Genomic DNA, 14412 nt, shown 5'->3' on the forward strand with positions numbered 1-14412 from the left:
TGTATTTTACTGAATTTCGATATGCTTCAGAAACAAAGTTCACTATTACTTTCTGTCACTAAACTAACTTTCAGTTTTCCAGTTTTATTAATTCTTTTGCTAAATTAAGTCAGAGTGTAGCGAAATTTATTACTTCTGACAAACTTTCAGTTTTCACACTACACGTGTCAACCTTCAGTAGCCACGCTTCTAGTGCTAATTATATGTGTAATAACCTTTCTTTTTCTGTTACTATAGTAATTGTCCTTAGGACTGGCGACCGTAATTTCCCCCAGATCTCAAATATCTAATTACCGATAGTTAATTGTTAACGTAACGGCCGCACATTTACTTTCTTTATTAACTTTACCCCTTTTCAAAATTAATCTCCACCAGTTTCATTGCATTTTTCCTTTCATTTAGATGTAACCTTTTCCTCCCTCTTTACCGACAAATTAACTTCGGTGACGATTGCTTTTCCCAAATTTCCATTAGGTACACGCGGTTTAATTTTTCACTGTCATTAAGGTCGATAAGTGAGGGGGAGGTTACATTACTTCCCTTTTTGGTTATTGGTGTGACTTGAACCATTTTCAAGTCTTTCGGTACGGATCTTTCTGCGAACGAGCGGTTATATACACTCCTGGAAATGGAAAAAAGAACACATTGACACCGGTGTGTCAGACCCACCATACTTGCTCCGGACACCGCGAGAGGGCTGTACAAGCAATGATCACACGCACGGCACAGCGGACACACCAGGAACCGCGGTGTTGGCCGTCGAATGGCGCTAGCTGCGCAGCATTTGTGCACCGCCGCCGTCAGTGTCAGCCAGTTTGCCGTGGCATACGGAGCTCCATCGCAGTCTTTAACACTGGTAGCATGCCGCGACAGCGTGGACGTGAACCGTATGTGCAGTTGACGGACTTTGACCGAGGGCGTATAGTGGGCATGCGGGAGGCCGGGTGGACGTAACGCCGAATTGCTCAACACGTGGGGCGTGAGGTCTCCACAGTACATCGATGTTGTCGCCAGTGGTCGGCGGAAGGTGCACGTGCCCGTCGACCTGGGACCGGACCGCAGCGACGCACGGATGCACGCCAAGACCGTAGGATCCTACGCAGTGCCGTAGGGGACCGCACCGCCACTTCCCAGCAAATTAGGGACACTGTTGCTCCTGGGGTATCGGCGAGGACCATTCGCAACCGTCTCCATGAAGCTGGGCTACGGTCCCGCACACCGTTAGGCCGTCTTCCGCTCACGCCCCAACATCGTGCAGCCCGCCTCCAGTGGTGTCGCGACAGGCGTGAATGGAGGGACGAATGGAGACGTGTCGTCTTCAGCGATGAAAGTCGCTTCTGCCCTGGTGCCAATGATGGTCGTATGCGTGTTTGGCGCCGTGCAGGTGAGCGCCACAATCAGGACTGCATACGACCGAGGCACACATTGCCAACACCCGGCATCATGGTGTGGGGAGCGATCTCCTACACTGGCCGTACACCACTGGTGATCGTCGAGGGTACACTGAATAGTGCACGGTACATCCAAACCGTCATCGAACCCATCGTTCTACCATTCCTAGACCGGCAAGGGAACTTGCTGTTCCAACAGGACAATGCACGTCCGCATGTATCCCGTGCCACCCAACGTGCTCTAGAAGGTGTAAGTCAACTACCCTGGCCAGCAAGATCTCCGGATCTGTCCCCCATTGAGCATGTTTGGGACTGGATGAAGCGTCGTCTCACGCGGTCTGCACGTCCAGCACGAACGCTGGTCCAACTGAGGCGCCAGGTGGAAATGGCATGGCAAGCCGTTCCACAGGACTACATCCAGCATCTCTACGATCGTCTCCATGGGAGAATAGCAGCCTGCATTGCTGCGAAAGGTGGATATACACTGTACTAGTGCCGACATTGTGCATGCTCTGTTGCCTGTGTCTATGTGCCTGTGGTTCTGTCAGTGTGATCATGTGATGTATCTGACCCCAGGAATGTGTCAATAAAGTTTCCCCTTCCTGGGACAATGAATTCACGGTGTTCTTATTTCAATTTCCAGGAGTGTATAATTGCTAAATTTGGAGCTATTGTATCAGCATACTGTGAAAGGAACCTGACTGGTATACAATCTGGACCGGAGTGATTTAAGCTGCTTTGCTAAACCGAAGATACCTATTCCCATGTTTCTCGTCTTGGCAGTTGTTCTTGATTGGAATTCGGGAATAATTGCTTCGACTTCTTTGGCCAAGGAGTTTCGGGAAACCGTGTTTAATAACTGACATCAGTGACTTCAGCGTTGTTATCGCGCAGCGAAGGTACTGATTATACTGATTGCGGCTTGCCACTGGCGTGCTTTATGTATGACCAGACTCTCTTTGGGTTTTCTGCCAGATTCCGAGACAGAGTTTGGTTGTGGAAATTATATCAAAGAATACATCGCGACAGTGATGTTTACGTAGGAAATCTTGATGAATAGCCACCTGTAGTTGGGCCAAGTTGTCGACAATGGACCGAAATTTCCGGGATCCACATTGAGAGCGCTTAAGAAGTTGCCTGATGTCTACCAACCAGACCAGACGTTGGTCAACCATTCGCTGCAGGGTCTTTCCTACACAGTTCGTTAAGGCAATACTCCAGAAACTAGTATCAGAATTGCTTCCCTCCATGAATTGGGAAAGTCGCCTGTAGGCCGTACCAGATTAGAACATTCGTGTAGGATTTCCATTGTGCTGCTGGCAAATGTTGAAGCATGCAGTGCTGGTTTTGCTGCGTGTAGTATCACGACTCTCAGACAACGCCGACTTCATCTCCTACATGTAAAAAGAGTAGTTGTAAGTTTCCGAATTGTGAGGTCTGAAGTCCAGCTTGCCCCCTCTGCAGTCGCGCCGTAGGGGCGAATGCTGCATACTGGCTGGTACTGGCTGTAGTTGCCGTCGTCTGACCGAGTCTCTGGGCGTTATTTGAAGACACCACAGCACTGCTGCTGTGAGTAAGCGACTGTGTTTACCGAAATCCTCTGAATGGCTTCCCATACTTTTGTAGAAGACGTGGAACGGGTGTCGATTGTCAGGAACACCTGCCATGACCTTTTCTTGCTCTTCTTAACCACGTTTCGAGCCTTGGTTCTCAAGACTCGAAAGGCTGTGAGATTGTCTGCTATTGGGCGGCATTTATATCATCGAAAAACCGCACACCCGTTCCAGATAGCTGAATGGTGCTCATCGGTCCAATGAGGTACACGTTGCCTTCTGACTATAAGATGGATGAGTCAGAGGCTGGTGGATCATTCATATAATGTGGGACACCTATTCCTGGATGCTGTCGTGGTATTCAAACACAGCCAGCTGCCTGAAGACGTCCAGTTAGCCTCATGGACCATCCATTTTCGTGCTTCTGTTCAAGCAGTCCTCCATTCAGTAGATGGATTCAAAGTGGGACGTAGTCTCTGGAATGTAGGTCACCAGTTGCTTCCCACTGTGCTGAGTGTGCAAGGACTGGAGAGCAGAAAGAGAGGTCGACTACTGAGGATGACCCAGTAGAACGAGAACTGAGTAGGATTGACCTTGTTGAGGATCCACAGCTCTTGAGACAGCATGAGATTCTCCAAATCTCTACTCTTGGGGTAAGTATAAAACGAACCTCATAATACATTATGTCTGTTGAAGTCGCACAAGCGGGGGTGTTTTGCAATGAAGCCTGCGAGAGTCTCAGAGCCTGTTTCATACTGTGGAAGTAAACACGTACCCTTCTTATACATAAGAACAACAACAGATTCTGATTGTACGTCAGTAAGTGTCGTGTGTTATTGACAAACACAGGTACCGCTCCCTTGGCTCTTTCCTCATTCAAATCACCTTTTCGGTGGAGCATATAACCCTGTGGGGTAGGGGCGCCAGCGGCTTTGAAATGTGTTTCTTGTAAACACAAGCACAGTGGCTTTGCCTTTACCACGAGTTTCAGTTCCTCCACATGAGTTCTGAACCAACTTATGTTCTATTGTAGTATGGAAGTCATTTATCAGCGGTTGCACTTTCACTCTGTCTTTCTGACTGGGTGGGAACCTGCAATATCTGGATGTTCAGCCTTGGGGCTAGGTGTTTGCCTGGGACAAACTTTGCACTCTGTTGGCTCTAAAGCAGGAGCAGAAAAACAGTCAAGCTGAATGACGTCGACATAGTTCGATGGTTTACTGTCTGCTTTCGGGCAGAGGTGTAAGCTTGTCATTTTAATTTTTTGGTCTGCGAGTGGTTGTAGGAGCTACCGCAGCAGCAGAGCAGGCAGTGCTGGATTTATTATCAGTCTCTCCCATTGAAGGTAATGGAAGCTCCGCAGTGGTGGCAACTGTTCCTTTATCTCATTTTCTTGAGAGGGCTATGGGCACTGAAACAACAGTAGCTTGACAAGTTCTGACGCTAGCAACCTCTGTATAGAAGCGTCGGCTGTCGAAATAGGCCTTTTAAGAGTCAAAGTTGTAATGAATGTGGGAGGCTGCATGGCCTTATAAATATTCTTGGTCTCACGCTACATGATGCATTTCGATGTTTTAATTTTCTGTAGTATCCAATCTTCTAGGAAAACGCTACAGTCTCTATTCCAAAGAGATTAATCCCCAGAACAATTTACACACTTCAGAGGAGAGGAGCAACCAACTCCATCATGGGCAGCTTTACCACATTTGTCACAGGTGACTTCAGCCTTACATCCTGAAGTAGTGTGCCCAAAGCACAGGCATTTAAAACAATGCATTGGGTTGGGAACATAGGGCCGTACACCTAGCCGAAGGAAACCTGCTTTGATATGACTTGCGAGTTTTGTGCTGTTGAAGATGAGGATGAAGGAGTCAGATTATACAAGCTCCCCATTCACACTTTCCAGTATAGTTTACACATCAACGATCCCTTCTTGAGCCAACTCATCTTTCAGTTCCTCCGTGGAAATGTCGACTAGATCTCTACACAACACAACACCTTTGCTGTAATTCATGGTATTGTGGAGCTCCCTTTCTATGGCATATTCTCCAAGGCATTTAGCTTTCGAAAAGTTGTTCGCTTGTTGGAAACTAGTTGTTTCAACAAACAGTGTTCTAATATGCAATCGCTTGACTGATTTTAGTGGCTCTGCGATTCCCTCCTTTTTGAATATAAATGGTGAAATCTTATCAGGTGTGCCCCCCTTACTGTTCACAGAAAAAGTTCTGAGCTGCAGAATGCAGTTTGTTCCTATTGACAGAAGTCTTGAGTCAGGAGGACTGGCTATACAAATCTTCTTATCAGACAGGGCGTTGAAACCCTCCAGCGGCCCACCTTTACGCAGAGAGGAGGAACGGAAAAGTTTGAAGGATCTATCCCAGTCCCACGTTCAGCTAGAGAAATAAAAGTAAGACAGAGCCCCACGTGCCTAGCTAAACAGGAGGGGAAAGAACGGTAGTTTCTCCAGAGGCTACCTGCAAACGACTGTTCCACGTCAGCAGTCACGCATCTCATCAGCGCGCAGTACACCTTGAGATTGAGGTTCTTTTTTTCAACCCTTTCAGACACTCTGGCTACAAGTGTGTCTTAGCTGCAGCAAAAGTATTTTTTCCCAATGGAACCCTCAGGTGCACGTTGTTAAATATCCAACCCCTTTCATCGTGCGCAAGTGCCGACAATTGTTGGCCATCACTACGAAAATATCAGCAAACCACTGTAGCAGTGCGCAGTAGCTCGTGACCACCAGAATGTGGATGGTTCACTATATTCCACCCTATAACTGACTAATGTTATCGTTATTTTGCATATTAATTATTGAATTATCACTTTAATACATATTACAACTAAGAATATCTGGTAATTAAATATTTTAGTCCGTAAAATGAAGTCAAGTGTACAAAGCACGTTTTGAAAATGGGTACATATTTTTCTATAAATCTTGCTTCTAAAATCATTAACAAATCAGCCAAGAGTATTATCACATAAAGAAAAAAATTTTGCTTCCTCCAGAAAAAATAGATATGTGAAAGAGGTAAAGAGGTTTTTACCATCCTCGCGATCTGGGCAGTCAAGTCAAGCTCCCTGTTCCCCATACCACAAAACGTTCCACCACCGCGCCGCATGGTGGTCGCTGATGCATGCGCAGAGCATACGGTGACAGAGGATCGGCGGTGCTTACTAATCCCCAGCAGGCACCTAGCAAACGAATGGTGAACCCCTGAGGGCACCAGTAAAAAGATCGTATTTTTGTACAAACACATACTTTTTCAAATAGAACAGTGCCTATAGACATTATCAAACTAAAGTTAGGGTGAATTAGAATGTCAGTGCTTTTTGGAGCAGAATTCTAGAGCGAATCGCTTATGACATATAGTATTCTGAAAAGTTTCCACACTGACACTTGTTTGTGACGTTCAGACCTCGTGGTTGCTAGGTACGATGTTGCTATGTTTGCTTACTGTGTGCTTGAGTGTTGCTTGAATGCACTGCGACTTGCTAGTCAGTTTGTGTGTGACAGTCCAAGCAGTAGGTCGTGAGTGGACGATGGAATTTACCAACGCAGAAGAAGCCGACATGTGTAGAGAGTTTAGGAAGAATGATTCTTTCTTGTAAGGTGTATGCGGTAAGATATTCCAATAGATGTCTGGTACCGCGGAATTTGAATCCCCTCCAGACGTCATGGACGTCGAAGACCCATAGAGGTCTCTGTACCACCGCGCCGTAAGCTGTGGCGGCGCGCGCCTCCTGGCTCACATTTAGAGTGAGGGCGCCACAGTGGAACACGTGATTGCAGCGGCGAATAGCGGCATCCCCGATCGCGTTCTTAAGCGGCTGCCTATTGCTCAGCCTGCCCGTCCTATCGCCCTCACCCCCACCCTTAAGTACCTTGGCGTCACCCTCGACCGTCGCCTCTCCTGGACCCCCAACTCCAGACAATCCAAGGCACTCTCCCGGCTCCGTCCCCTCAAGCTCCTTTCTGGCCGTACATGGGGTCTGGACCCCTCCACCATCCTCCACACCTATAAATCCCTCATCCGCCCTATGCTACGCCCATCCTGCCTGGATCTATGCCCCTCCTACCCTTTACAAATCCCTTCAAATCCTTGAACGCCATGCTCTCCATCTCGCCTATCGTATCAGTCTCCCCTCCCCCACGCGGATCCTGTATGATCTTATTCCGTTCCCCCACCTCCTCTTCTTCCTCTAACGGATACAGACCCTATACACCTACCGTAAACTAGATCCCCCTCATCCGCTTGTCTCTCACATCCTCTCCCACCCCCGTCCGCTGCCGCACCTGAATTTCCACGTCCCACCTGCTCTCCATCTCTCCACTGTCCGTACCCTCTCCCAAGGTGGCTTCCACCAGCTCCCCCTCCTTGATGATGCCCTCCTCCCCTCCATCTACCCCTCCTACCAACTTTGATACTCCCACTTACTGTGTTTTTTCCATAGGGCACCCTCTCTCTCTTCTCTTCCCCTTCCCTCCCTCCTCCCTTTCTCCCCACTCCTCCGTCGGGCTCTCCCTACCCCCATACCTCCATTCCTCCTACCATCTCTTCTGCCATTGGCATCTTTTTTCTCCCCTCTCCCCACCCCCCCCCCCCCCCACCCCCTTCTTCCCCGGACTCGCACACGTTATGTGGACATTCGCGCGCCGGAGATCATCGCCATCAGTTTCTTGTGTCTGTGCCATCGTGCTTGTGGTTTAGTGTTCTTCGCCGTCACGCTCCTTTGTTCACCTGTACCGTCTATGTCGTCAGTGTTTGTGTGCAGTGCCAACAGTTTTTTTTGTGTGTTTTTGGTCGAGTGTGAACGGCTTCTGGTTATTTGTTTCAGTGTCTCCTGTTTTTTGCCCGCCACTTTGTTCAGTATCTTGTGTGTCTTCTTTGTATTTTCATTGTCAAACGTGTGGCTGAAGAGCAGCGTAGTATGCTGCTGCGAGCCCACCTTATGTAAAGGTGTTTAATAACACTAAAGGAAAAAAAAAACTCAGCCTGCCAGTCTAACCTCGCGTGTGTCTCAGGTCATATCGCCTCAGACAGCGTATTGACTTTCGTGTTTCTATACGAGTGGACGTCGTTATCTTGTTTGCTTCGTGACTCTGTTGTCTGTTCTTGTTGTGTCGGAAGGTCCTCCGTTGGTTGTGTCCGTCCCCTCTCGTTGTGTTGTTGTTCACGGGCCGCTCCGCGGGTCCCGCCTATTTTCCGACACTACAACCGCACGACCGTTCCGGTCGCCGTTACAACAATGTCAACGATATCAGTAATTGTCTATCAACCTCTTGAATCAGTTAGGTGAAAGTGGTAATGTAGTGCCTGCACAACGGAAGAGAAGGAAACAAATGACGACAGAACAGCGTGAAATTAATGTTCTTGCCGTTGTTGTGGTTGACACGCAAGCTAACTCCACGCAATTGCACGAGAAAGTGGCATGAGTCAGCCAAGTGTCCTGCTCATTGTGCATCGACATAGGTTCCATGTCACATCTTTCCCCAACAAGAGCTGTATGGGAACAATTATGTGACTCGTGTTAACTTCTGTACGTGGACGTTACGATAAGATATTCGAGATGTATCATGCATGTTGCTTACTGATGAAGCTACATTCATCAATCCAGGCTACGTAAACCACCGAAACATGCACTATTGTTCTGTTGAGAATCCCTGTTACCTTTGTCAGGTGGAACTTGACTTGAGTGTAAACGTGTGGCGTGGGATAGTGAACTATCAGCTCACAGGCTCGTTTTCCATAGACGGAACATTGAACGCATAAAAGTATTGCATTCTCCTAACACACCATCTTCCACGGATGCTAGAAGACGTTTCTCTGCAGACGAGTAGGGACCTGTGGTTCCAACATGATGGCTGTCCAGCCCACAGTGCACGAAGTACTACAGCATGTGTTCATAAATTGCTCTCAGATCATTGGATTGGACACAGAGGACCCGTACCTTGGTCAGCCCGTTCCCTGGATTTGACCCCTGTAGTCATATTTCTGCGAGCAAAGCTGAAAGACACAGTCTACAAGGACACACCAACTACACCCAGTGATATGCAACGACGTAGTACTGCAGTCTGCTCGATCATCGCCGCTGAAATGCTAGCACTCGTTCGATACTAGACTGAAAGCGTCTATTGCCGCTGCCGGTGGTCTCTTTAAACACAACCTGTGGTGGTCAACTGTCTTGTTATTGGTCAGAATCCACATAACTAGTGTATGCATTTGCGTCGTCTCTTGTGCTTGCTACCGCAGGTATTATACAAGTGTTGGTGTGAGAACTTTTCAAAATGCGATATCTCGTAAACGACTCGTACTAGAATCCTGCAACAAACGCCCTGACATTCTAATTTACTATACTTTTAGTTTGTTAATGTCAATAGGCATTGCTTCATTTAAAAAAGTTGCGCAATGAATAAACTTTCTAAGTGTTATCACAAGCTCTTGATTGGATAACAATATGAGACACTGACTACTAATCTGTTCTTTGAAAGCAGCATATCAATGGCCCTTTCCATTTCCGCAATATCTGCGGTGCAAGGTTCAGGTGATTCATCCTGTGCATGTTCCGTAACTTGTCCTAAATCACTGCATCGATTTTAACCAGACTTGGTAAGCATTTCACTTACTGTCTGAAAGAAATTCTACTGGGATAAGCGGCGGAGGTGAGGGTGAAATGTAAGTGTAGCTAATGAGACTACACTCAGTCATTATTTGAGAATAAGAGTACTTATAACTTGCAGCAAATTTTACACCTAATTTCCAACCTTTATGAGACATTGTCTTGCTGATGCCCCCACCACCTTAAAATGATGAAACAAAAAAAGTTTATCGTTTAGTAAATTGTCTCTGTTCCCGCAGTAAAAATGCTGCATTAGGCATGACCTTCTAATTTATTACATCTTTACTACTAATTCTATTTCCACAAAATTTCGTAGACAGTATTGACACATAGCACTGTATGTACCTGCAAAATTACATCGTTGTACGACACAATTTTCAGGAGATACGACGCCATAAGCATTGAGCTGCATGTAAACAAAACAGCAAGGCAAAATTCGCTAGAGATACATGTGAAACATAAAAACAAATATTTGCGATAAATGTTAGAAGCACGTCATATACTCGTATATGTGGCGTACGCGTGCATTGGCAAAGCCACGGGTAAGGAGGGTCTTCTAAATTTCAGGATTTATTCTAACCGAACTTGGTACGCATAATACTTACCATCGGGAAATAACTACTGTGCAGGCAGAAGCAGCAACCTCCTATTTCTCTGGGAGTGACAGTGTGAAGAGAGAAGGAGGGAGGAGAAGATGGACAGGCAAAACTTGGAAGGAAGAGAGGGACGCAGATTGGCGGGGTGGGAAGGTGAACAGAGAGGAATTTGGGGAAATGGACGAAAAGGGATGAGGAACAGACGGAAGAGGGAGGGGAGAGGATGGGATGGACAGAGAAAAGAAAAAAGAGGAGATAGACAGAGGGAACAGGAGGTGATTGAGAGAGAGTGGGAGGAGTAGATGTCCTTAGAGGTGAGGTGGAGGAGATGGATGGAGGAGGAATGAGCAGATAGATGTGGGATGAGTAAGTGGCATATAGAGGAGAGAGGAGCAGATGGAGGGAGAGGGAGCAGCAGATGGAAAGAGGAGAGGGCGATGAGGAAATGGGCAGAGAGAGAGGAGTGAAGGAGGAGATGAAACATTAGGAGACTTTATTAAATATATATCCGGGTAACGCCGGGTATTCAACTAGTAAAATACGAAGCAAAATCGTTATAATATTAATTTAAACAAAAGTTGTTTTAAACTTTTTTTCGTGATTTCGTTCTTGCACGAAAAAAATATGTATGTACATGTGGGTTCTTGTATTAAAACAGAACTATTTAGTCCATAAGTCTGTTGCGTTTTGTGCAGTAATATTAAGAAACGAAAATATGAATTTCTTATCAACGCGGAAATACATATAGAGTTGCATGAAGCTACAAAAAAAGCTGAAAGTGGTTTCCATGGTGTTCTAAACAAATATCGTATCATTTCGATATTGATTTACAAATTTTCTCTCAAATCTTTCAGGACTGCACGTTTTCAAATTCTGATTGGATTTGTTACTTCAAATGATCAACATCACGAATCCGATTGGAATGAACCTTATTTTTGGTATACCCCCGACTGAAAAATCCATGAGCGTGATATTTAAGAATTGTCATACCCTGTCTGCTAATTGAATCATCAAAGCTGTCATTTTCAACGTTTGTCACAATAAGTCCAAAATGTGGCGGTACTCCATGTTTTTGCCGTATCAGCTTTCCCTTAGCGAGCTGTAGATGTTCAAGCAGTGGACCATTTTCCAGTTCTAAGAATACTACTTGAGATATATGTAGGTAACTGAAAGCACCGTTAGAACGATAAGGCTCGAAATCTCTGCCCATACTCACGCCAGGAGAGTTTAACTCTCTCCCCACTGCCACAAGGGGATTCATCGAGTCCTAATAGACACAGTTCTGTCTGTTCACTCTACCGTTCACCCTGAAAGTTAGTTCGTTCGTTCCTCTGAAGAAAGCTTTTATGGAATTTGGTGTCCCTTTCTTGTCACAGAATTTCACACATCTGCCTGGAGCATCTTAATTATGAGCTTGAAGTAAAGAAGGCTCTAATAATTAAGGACTGAATTTCACCTTTCTCTGAATTCTTCGTAGGCTTTTTCTTGCTATTAGATATTTCTTGTGGGGGGAGGGGGGGTTTTCTTTGTTATTTGCACAAGACATTGCTTGACAACTTTAGAGTCTCTTTTATAGTAACAGATTTTGCCGCACTTGAACGAGAGAGCTCCACTGCCGACCTAGTCTCTCTATATTCTAAATTTAATTTGCAAATGACTTTTCATGATGGAGGGTAAATTTTTGGAAATCGTTCTGAAACAGATAAAAAGTCATGTTTCCACCATGTTTGCAACACAAATACACATTACCTGTAGTTGATACTCTATTCGTTGTTTCCCACGTAACAACAAATAACGTAACCTCAACTGCCGTACTTTATACTACGCTCTAGTCAGTTTCACGACTGACTTCCACTACGCAAGGCACAATAAGTCTATGGACTGCCAGTGACAACTGACCTACGTCCAACCCGTACACTGTAATTGAAGTACACAGCACCGACATTCCACGGTCAATATTTATGTTACAGTTGTGTTGTGAACCTGAATTCAGCTCTTTAGGCCACCCTCAGACTACTTGAGACTAAACAAATAGTCCATGTAACACCAGCGAGAGTTCATAGTTTGCAAAGACTGTGTTCGGAAAAATGTGTGACCATTTATGAGTATATCGCTACATAAAAACAGAACGACAACAATATTCACAAATAATCTACAAATATGAGTATTATGTTTCTTTATACTCAAATATTAAAAATATGAGAATGTTGTTGTTGTTGTGGTCTTCAGTCCTGAGACTGGTTTGATGCAGCTCTCCATGCTACTCTATCCTGTGCAAGCTTTGTCATCTCCCAGTACCTACTGCAACCTACATCCTTCTGAATCTGCTTAGTGTATTCATCTCTTGGTCTCCCTCTACGATTTTTACCCTCCACGCTGCCCTCCAATGCTAAATTTGTGATCCCTTGATGCCTCAAAACATGTCCTACCAACCGATCCCTTCTTCTAGTCAAGTTGTGCCACAAACTTCTCTTCTCCCCAATCCTATTCAATACCTCCTCATTAGTTACGCGATCTACCCACCTTATCTTCAGCATTCTTCTGTAGCACCACATTTCGAAAGCTTCTATTCTCTTCTTGTCCAAACTGGTTATCGTCCATGTTTCACTTCCATACATGGCTACACTCCATACAAATAATTTCAGAAACGACTTCCTGACACTTAAATCTATACTCGATGTTAACAAATTTCTCTTCTTCATAAACGCTTTCCTTGCCATTGCCAGTCTCCATTTTATATCCTCTCTACTTCGACCATCATCAGTTATTTTACTCCCTAAATAGCAAAACTCCTTTACTACTTTAAGTGTCTCATTTCCCAATCTAATCCCCTCAGCATCACCCGATTTAATTTGACTACATTCCATTATCCTCGTTTTGCTTTTGTTGATGTTCATCTTATATCCTCCTTTCAAGACACTGTCCGTTCCGTTCAACTGCTCTTCCAAGTCCTTTGCTGTCTCTGACAGAATTACAATGTCATCGGCGAACCTCAAAGTTTTTACTTCTTCTCCATGAATTTTAATACCTAATCCGAATTTTTCTTTTGTTTCCTTTACTGCTTGCTCAATATACAGATTGAATAACATCGGGGAGAGGCTACAACCCCGTCTCACTCCCTTCCCAACCACTGCTTCCCTTTCGTGTCCTTCGACTCGTATAACTGCCATCTGGTTTCTGTACAAATTGTAAATAGCCTTTCGCTCCCTGTATTTTACTCCTGCCACATTCAGAATTTGAAAGAGAGTATTCCAGTTAACATTGTCAAAAGCTTTCTCTAAGTCTACAGATGCTAGGAACGTAGGTTTGCCTTTCCTTAATCTAGCATCTAAGATAAGTCGTAGGGTCAGTATTGCCTCACGTGTTCCAATATTTCTTCGGAATCCAAACTGATCTTCCCCGAGTTTGGTTTCTACTAGTTTTTCCATGTAGAGGACAAAAATGATACACAAGTGAGTACTGGCAAAGCGTATAATGTCTTACTGACATAAAAGCTGGTGAATGTGATGAAGAGTTAAAAAGGGAGGGTGTACAGACCGGTAGAAGGAGTCCGTGAGATGTTATATAAAACCACAAGAAATCCGGTGAAGACGGAGGACGTAAGACTGGCAGGTGAGGCATGCTTAAATCAAAATTATTACTAGTTTCAGTAGACTCTGAACAGTCCGTCAGATGGGTTAGCAATGGTGTCCCATCTGCACCCCTTATTAGCGAAAATGCTCGTGGATAATTTTGAATGCATGTTGTAAAATACAATACTGGACCAGGTATGTGTACGGTGCACTGTGCTTGTGCACGGGTGCCACCATACTACTAAACAGATTTTCCGAACATTTAAATACCGTAGTAAACTTGAGTTTAAAGTGGAGTTGCAAGGAGGATCAACTAAATTCTTTGTCTTTGCCAATGACTTTAGCAAGCAAAACCTTGTATTTAAGGCATAGAGGGAAGGAACGTCTACAGACACATTAATACATGCTAATTCCTAACATCCTGTAAGACACAAACATGTAGGTTTCCACTTCACAGATGCTGAAGATTAATAAAATAATTAAATAAATTACATATAGTAGCGACTATTCTCCAACCCTTAACAGAAAGAAGAGGCAGTGGATGACCTCCTCAGAAGATACTAAATTGTACCGATGATAAATGGGACGCAATGATGTACGTAGACAGGACTTCACAGGTACTTTTCAACAAACAAAATTCCTGTAAATGTACACCAACTTTGTATACAAGGAATGCGGT

Source organism: Schistocerca nitens, chromosome 8, assembly GCF_023898315.1.
Source record: "Schistocerca nitens isolate TAMUIC-IGC-003100 chromosome 8, iqSchNite1.1, whole genome shotgun sequence".
Lineage (NCBI taxonomy): Eukaryota > Metazoa > Arthropoda > Insecta > Orthoptera > Acrididae > Schistocerca > Schistocerca nitens.